The sequence below is a fragment of the Apteryx mantelli genome, chromosome 17 (assembly GCF_036417845.1).
Source record: "Apteryx mantelli isolate bAptMan1 chromosome 17, bAptMan1.hap1, whole genome shotgun sequence".
Taxonomy (NCBI): Eukaryota; Metazoa; Chordata; class Aves; order Apterygiformes; family Apterygidae; genus Apteryx; species Apteryx mantelli.
Genome location: NC_089994.1, coordinates 18,989,225 through 18,997,527, shown reverse-complemented (window position 1 = coordinate 18,997,527; position 8,303 = coordinate 18,989,225).

The window sequence follows — 8,303 nt, the reverse complement described above, 5'->3', positions numbered from 1 at the left end:
GTCTCTGCCGTTCTCCTGTTATGCCTTCCACGACTTAAAAAATTAATTCCTTAATTAGCAGCGGTTCAGTAAATTCATTAGCCGATTCCCCTAGCACATTAGGAGACATTTCACACACGTCGCCTGCAACCGACTTATGTCAACGCTGCGCAACCCCTGGCGGCTCCTTGCCGTGTGCCGCGCTCGCTCCTTGCGGGAACACCGTGTGCTGTGCTCACTCCTGGTGGGAACGCCGTGCTCCCGCACTCACTCCTCGTGGGAACGCCGCACTCCTGTGCTTGCTCCTGGTGGGAACGCCGTGCTCCCACGCTCACTCCTCACGGGAACACCATGCTCCCGCACTCACTCCTAACGGGAACGCTGCGCTCCCACGCTCCTGTGCCTCCCGCCGCGTCGGCACCGCTCCCGTGAAGCATCCCCTCCGTCATGGCACAGCCGGGAGTCGGGGCAGGAACCTGCCGCGCGGCCCCGGGAGCCGGCAGGGAGGCGGGTGCTGGCCCACGGCGCCCCGTGGATGCCGGATGCCGGCAGCACCGTCCGGGTGCTCGTGCGGGAGCCGCAGCCCGTGCGGTCGGTGCGTGAACGGCAGCGACAGCAGGAGCAGCAGGTTTGTCACGTGAACTCTAATTCATAATGGATGTTGCCATCACACTACATTTTATGCTTTCCGAGAGTTGACTAATTTCTTATTAGATCCTTTGCCAGGATGCATTTAAATGGTTCTGTCCTTAACAGAGCATGAAATAAAGCATTCTGTGTAGCGACTCCGTAATGAGGCTCTTCCCGTGCTTTAGTTTGCAAAGGGAAAACGCGTGTTTCAGGGAAGCAAGCGCTGGCAGGCTGGAGCTGGGTGCCGAGGGCCCGTGCCGGCTGCCCGGACGCCTCGCCGGGTTTGCTCCGCTTGCTTTTGGAAGGAAACCATCAGCTCTTCCCTCCAAGGGCCAGCGGCTCCCGCGGGCGCGCGGCACCTCCCTGTGCACGTGTCCCTGGCCGTGGGTCTTGGGGTGTCCCTTGCACACGGGTCTCGGGGCTTTGCTGCCGCGGAGGGGGATCCCTCCCCTGCCCCCCTGCCCCGGCACCCGGCAGGGCAGCGCAGCCCGGCTGCTCCCCGAGCCGGGCGTTAGAAGCAGCGAAGGGCCGACGAGGTGAAACGCAAGAGAGCATCTCCGTCTTCACACGAGGATTGCGACAGATTTCCTATTCAACATAAGGATAACTGTGGATTTTGGTAAGATGCTTTCCACACTGCTCTGAATCCCAGCAGCCGCTCTTTCACCTCCCAGGACTGCGGGGAGAAATGAGGTTTGAAATTGCAGGAGCACGCCTGGGGCGTTTTTATCCGCGAGACAGCCCAGCAGCTCTGGGATTTGCGTGGTTTGCACTCCTCCGCTGGGAATTCGACAAGCGCCGTCCCCCTCCGGGGAGCGCGGCCATGCAGCGGGCCCGGCTAATGCCTCTGGAGTGCTGAATAAACCACGAATGAATTATAATCAGTTTTGTGGATTTACTTTGAATTGCGATAGTAAAACTATTATCATAATGGCAGGCAGGGAATGTTTTCAGCGCAGGACGACTGCTTGGGAGCGTTTTCCTAGCCCAACCGGGGTGGCCCCGGGATCCCGAGCACGCCGTCCGGCCCCTCGCAGCGTCGGCGTGCCGGAGCGGTGCAGTAAATCCCGGCGGTCGCGCGAGCGGCGCTGCCTCTCAGCTGGGAGCGCGGGCGGCGGAGCCACGATCGCGTTTGACCTCGATCAAATCTGCTAAACTAGCTCTGGATAAAGTAAATGTTATCGGGATGCACGACCAGTTTATCTTGTAGCTTTATCAGGGGCAACTGCTATGCGGTTCGAGCCTGGAAAGGATTCGCTAAATCTGTGCAAGTGTTTCCCACAACACGGAAAAATTAACTGCCTCCAAGACCAGCATAAAATGTGCTTTGTGTGCCGTTATTTGTGCCGTCCTCCTGTGCGTGAGAAGACCAACTAATTGCTCAGACTCTATTTTTCCAGGCACAAACAGCTTTTTTGCCAATTAGGATAGTCTTAGCTTGCTCTTTTGAAGAGTTTTGTCTTCCTGCTGCTTAGAAATAAATCTGCTCATTGTTTGTGATCTGTGCACACGCAGCAACAGATTTCAGGTTACGGCCCCGGTTTGCTGGGATGGCCCAGACACATTAACTTACTGATATGTGATGTATTAAGCAAAGCAACGACTGCGATTGCAAGGCCGGGCGACTGAACGAAAACTAATTAAACACGAGCTCGAGCTGTCCTTTGCCACGCTTTCATACATCGTCAGCTCTTGTTCTTCAGAAAAATGAAACGAGCTTTTTAACGTCTCCTCTCAAGCAGCAGCTTGGGTGCATTTTTCACAAAACAGGGCAATGGTCTGTTCAGGCAGCTTTCACAAGGAGCCTGTGGCAGCGCTTCCGTCCCGCCGGCGAGGACGTGCCATGCGGGGAGGGGGGGACGGGGATGGGGATGGGGATGGGGACGGGGACAGGGGTGGACGGCGCAGGGCAGCGCTCCAGGCAGGAGGCTCAGGGCACAGGGCACCTTCAGCAAAAGCAAATATTAACAACGGCACCCCCAGGCTCTAACTTTAATTCAGCACCCGCCTGTCAGAGAGGTGAAAATTTTAGCTTCTGGAACTTGAATTTGCAGGGAGCAGCATGGGGTGCTCGGATGCGCGGGATGCCCGGGCGTCCCCCTGGCACCGCAGTCCCAGGAGCAACACGGGGCGCTCAGATGTGCGGGATGCCCGGGTGTCCCCCTGGCACTGCAGCCCCGGCAGTGGTGCGGGGTGCTCAGATGCACAGGATGCCCAGGCGTCCCCCTGGCACCGCAGCCCCGGCAGCGGCACGGGGTGCTTGGATGTGCAGGATGCCCGGGCATCCCCCTGGCACCGCGGCCCCGGCAGCAGCGCGGGTGAGCAGCACAGCCCTCTGCAGCTCCAGGCCGGGCACGGTCCCGCTCGGCGGCGCAGGCACAGCACCGCGCCATCGCCCTGCCCGGCCTCCCCGCGCAGGCGTCCCGCTCTGGCAGAGGAGCTCGTCTCCGGCGTCCAGCCCCAGCATCTCCGCCGCGAGCCAGCTGCAGGGAGCCCTGCACGCTCCTGCTCTGCTCTTGAGCACCGCGGCAGGAGCCTGAGATCAGCCCGACTGCTGGACGCAGCTCAGCTAGACGGGCTTAAAGGAATTAGGGAGAGGCAGAACTGCAAATGCTTGATAAAAGGGTGCTGAAATAATGATAAAGCTCTCATTTTGCTGCTGCGCTCTTGAAAGAGCTAAACCATGAGCAGCTGTATTGCTGGGTTCCCATTGCTAACACCGATGCTATCAAGCGCTTGCTATTCCCAGGCTGCCACGGGACCGTGGTTTGATTGCTCCAGTCCGGCAGCTGCCGTCCTAAGGGTTTAGTGATCTGATTATACCAGAAACCTTGAAAAGCTTATATGGATGCTATTAATGGCCAAGCTCAGACCCCACGCTCAGCCTGTGCGACCGGCTTAGCTGGGTCGTCGCTGGGCTGTCATCAGCTAATCCTCCGAGGAGCTACGTCTGCTGTAAGCTTCTCGCCCGGGCAGGTGGTGGAGTGGCGGGGTGCTCCTGGGCCCCACGCCGCGCTGCCCTTGCCGGCGTCCCGCCGTGCCGCGCTGGGTGCAGGGTCGGGATCCCTTTAAGGCCATGGGAGCAGCTGGTGCCGCTCTGCTATAAAGCCGGACCCAGGTGCTGGGGCTGGGTTTGGGCTCAGGGCTGTCCATAAGCATTGGTTGCAAGGACTTGGCTGGCTTGAGAGATGGATGAATAAAGCAAAAGGTAGGTAACTAAAGCGAAAAAAAAAAAGGACAAATGTGTATGTGTGTATATATATATATATATATATATATATGCTGCATAGGGAGTGTGTCTAGGGTTTCTTTAGCATGGCTGGAGGGTGCTGCCGCCTGCCCGAGGGGCAGCTGCCTTGCTCTGCTCCTTTCTCTGCCTGGCCAGCGTGTTCCTGTGAGCGAGTGGGGCCACACTTAGCTGCAGGGCTGGGGCTGGCGCGAGGGCTGCTTGTTCCAGGGGAGCAGCACGCGCTGGGCGCTTGAGCTCAGAGCGGGGCTGGATGCGGCTGCAGGGTGGGGGCTGTCCCTGCCCCTCGTGGGGGCTTCTCTGGGAGCAGCTCCAGGGTCTGTGGATAAGGGAATCCTGCTGCTCCGGCAGGGTCCCTCCTGGAGGGAGCTGCGAGGGTTTCTGCCAGGCAGGGAGGTGGCAGGGGATGGTGCCGGGCAGTAGCACGTGTTTGGGTGCAGGTTGCGCTCGAGGCAGCGTTCCCCTGCCCTGGGAGCGGGCTGCCTGGTGGGATGGGATGGGGCAGATGGACCCGTCGGGAGTGGGGAGGCATCGCACCATCCAGCCACGAGCCGCGTGTGCCTTGCAGACAGAGCTGGGGCCACAGGGGCTCTGTGGCCGTGGGTCTCACGAGACCTGGGGACAGCACTGCCGGGCACAGAGCTGCTGTGCCGGGGTGCTCTGTGCCTGCAGGAGCAGCCTCTAAACCACCCAGGGACCTGCAGTGAGTTTTCCCTGAAACAGTGCTGCTGAGATTTATTTGTAGTGTATGCTTCTTTTTTTGTGTGGTGTTTCCCGTCTTGAGAGGGTCTGTTAAAGACGGGATGACGGTGGGGAGAGGGGGCTGCGGGCAGAGCAATGAACCCCAGCAGATGGTTCATCTCAGGCTTGTTGCGGGCCCCCTTGGCAGGTGGAGCAGGGTCACCGATAGCTGTGATCAGTGCAAATTGCCTGCTCGTGTGGGCTGTTACCGCTCAGGAAGGTGAAGGATGTGCTCGGGTGGTGGAGGAGCTCCCTGTGCCCCGATGCAGGGTGCCTCGGGCAGCTTCGTGTGGCTCTGGGGGCTCGCTGGTGCCACAAATCCCCCCCAAAAGCCATTGCAACCAGCTGCTCTAACTCTGCCGTTAACGATGCCCTGACAAGGCATGTGGAAGGAGACCCAACAACCTCAGATGTGGTCGAACTGTTGGGACACTACGGCTGTCTCAATTAGACCAAATCTGTCTTTCCCAGGACAGTTCCACCTTTTCTTATCTCCTCGAAGCCCCCGGTGCAGGCAGGCAGGGAGGTAATCTGAAGTCTGCAACAGTATTGGAACAGATGAACGAGCAGGCTGAAACCACAGAATTGCCAATTACTGCCAGGACGATGAATGAGCGTACGCGGGCGCCGTCGTTTACTGCAATGGGAGAAATTGGATCATGCGTGCGCAGGGAGGCGTTAGTGCTTGCACGGGGCAGCTGCACGTTGCTACAGCGCGTAACCGGGTGTAAATGGCAACGACTGACCATCACAGCTTGCTTCCTGCCTGAAAGCAGGATCGCACGTGTGCAGGTGAGCCGGGGGCTGGTGGCGGCGCTTCACCCTGTGCTGCTGGGCTCGGGGCGTGCAGGGCTCTGCCCCGCTCATCCCCGCTGCATTGCGACCAGCGCTCCCAGGAGCCTGGCGAGCTGGCAGTGTGCCTTGCACCTACCAAGTACCTTGCTGACGTCGCGAAAGACTGTGCCGAAATGCTCCCGGACAGACCGTTATCTCAGGCACCCCGCCGCCACCACCTGGCAGTGGACCATGCTCTGAGCACAGGCGATTGGCACCACCTTTCCCCAAAAAAGTTTTTTCCTAGTGTCTGACCTCAGTCTCCCTTTCCGCAGTCCTGTTGGCTAAGGACAGGGAAAGCAGCCCGGGAGTGCCTGCTCGCCTGGAAGCCCGCGAGCCCCGCGGCGCATGGATGCGAGCTTGTCCTGCTGCTGCGGTCGCTGGAGGAACAGGGGCCAGCAGTGGTCTCCGAGCCCCAAAAGATTTCAGTCAGGGAGAAAGAACAGAGTTTGTGTGTAAACCAGCAATCTGAAAACACGTGTGCTGGGTCGATCCAAACACTCCTCCGTGATGATTTGGAAATGTATTGCTTTGGTTTCAAATCTTAAGGCATTTTTACTTTTAAATCTTGAAGAGGGGGAAAAACTGATTCAAGAAAACAGTTTTTCTTTTTCAAAATGTCAAAACAGAAAAATGCAACCTAGATACTTTAAAATGTCTTCCAGATAGGAAACTTGAAACCTGCTCTTTCCTGCAGTTACAACTTCAGCAAACTAAGATTTTTCCAATGGAAAAATTTCCTCAAGAGCATCCTGACAGCTGAGCTTATAAGCAAATAAAATAGTAGCATCTAATCATCAGTGAGTCATGCACGTGGGAACACGGATAAACTTGGCCACGGAAGTATCTGCCCATCGCATGTTGAGTTTCTGATCCCCCTCATGCGTAAAGGCTATTTTGTGCTACATATAGCTGCCGAGGGAGGTGCAGGAAGGCTTGTACATGGGTTTCATCCCAAGGTTAGTATTGTAATTGGAGAAAACGGAAAATAATTCTCCTACAGTTTGATTTACAGCCAAGAAATGCTCTGCAGAGCAGCCTGGTGCTGGGATAGGCTGTATGGTGCCGAGGTCAGTTAAGTGCAAGCTGGGAAAACAAACCTGCTCTAGCTTCAGGCTCTGACTACGTGCGCCCCTCCTCCTCCTCCTCCTGCTCCTCTTGATTTGGAGCTGTTGAGCACGGCCCGCTTGCCGCAAGGAAGCGCTGGCTCTTGGCGCCTTTATTGCCGCCGTTTGTATTACGGCCATGCCGGTGGTCTGGCTCCTGTCATGTCCAGCGCTGCGCAGGATGGGTCCCTGTCCATGAGGGAAGACTGCGGAGGTGTGTGGATGGATGTGCAGAGAGATGCATGCATGGTCCTGCTCAGCTTGCAGGCATGTGACCGTTGTGTGTTTGCAGGCAGCAGGAGCGGGCACGGGAGGCCTGCCTGCGCTGCCTGTGCTGGGAGGTGAAGCTCGCCGCCCCGAGCACCAGCTCCCCTCTGCCGAGCAGGGCCGCACCAAAACCCGCCTGCCCACGATGCTGCCACTGCCCGGCTCTGCGAGGGGCTCCGGCTGCAGCAGGTGGCCGAGCAGCGCGGGGGATCCAGGCGCGGGATGGGTGTCCAGACTTCTTTTGGTGAATTTGTTAATGCCACAGAGACTTGCGTGGCCCTGGGGAATTTCTGAGCTGCTTTAAAAGGCTGTTAAATTGGCCGTGTGCAGGGGTTTCTTTATGCTCGCAGGACTGTGGTCTGAATATTTTACTTTAAAATTTACATCCGTGTCACTAGCAATGCTCAAATAAGGTTGCCATAGAAACCTCTCATTACGGGGTGAGGATGCTCGCAGCACCTTTGTGTCCGGAAGAGCCCCGTGGCTGCTGCGAGGCCATGGGTGATTCTCCGCCGTCCCCCCGGCGGCACGGTAAACCCCTGCCTCCGGGGGGGCCCCGTGTGCTGCAGTCTGCTAAATGCACCTTCCCGGAGCAGCGAGCCGCGAGGCAAGCGGCAGCGCCGGCACGGGGGAGCTCGGTGCTGTGCACCGGTTTTGGCTTCGTGGTTGCGGTGACAAAGCAGCGCGTGCGGGCTGTGCCGGAGGGGGATGCTGCTGGGAGTGGGGGGATTGCGAGTTTGGGGTTACGCTGGGAACCTTCCAGCTGAAGGTGAGGAAAAACTGGAGAAAACTCCTCTGCCCTGCGCTGTCTGCTGGTGGCCGGGGCGGCGAGCAGCTCAGGGCCCTCCGTGTCCCTGGGGACGCTCTGCTGGCACAGCGTCCCCCTTCCCTGGCCCTGCTGGTGCCTGCATCCCGCCGGGAGCCCCATCCCATGGCACCAGGCAGAGCAGTGCTGGGGTCGGGTGAAGATGTCTGTCCCAGCTGAGCGCTGGGCAGCGGGATGGGGCAGGGATGCGAGGAGCGGTGTAGATGATGGTGGGGGGGGTAGTCACGTGCATCCCTCACCCCTGCGCTCCAGGGATGCTGGCGCCGTGTCCGGAAGGTGGGAGCCAGTGTCCTGCGTGGGGAAGGGAAATGCTGAGGAGCCGGGTGAGCAGAGCAGGGCTCGGGCGGCAGCAGCTCTACGAAGCTGGGGAAGTGCCAGCGCCAGGCAAGCGGCACCCGAGACGCCACGAGCAGAAACTGGGGCTGCAGCAGCAGGTACCAGAGAGCCGATACGGGGCCAAAGGATGCCCTGGAAGGGGGCAGGCACGGTTCAGGCGTTTCGGAGAAGCAGTCGGAAGATTACAGCAGTCAGAGCCTCGTGCAAACTGGAAGAAGCCCCTTCCTGAGGCTGCTCGGCTGCAGACCTGTGCCGAGATGCACCAAAAAGCCTGGGAAGGGTCGGATGCAGGGGGACGGGGGACATGGGGACAGCAGGCTTGTGCTCTGCAGCAGGG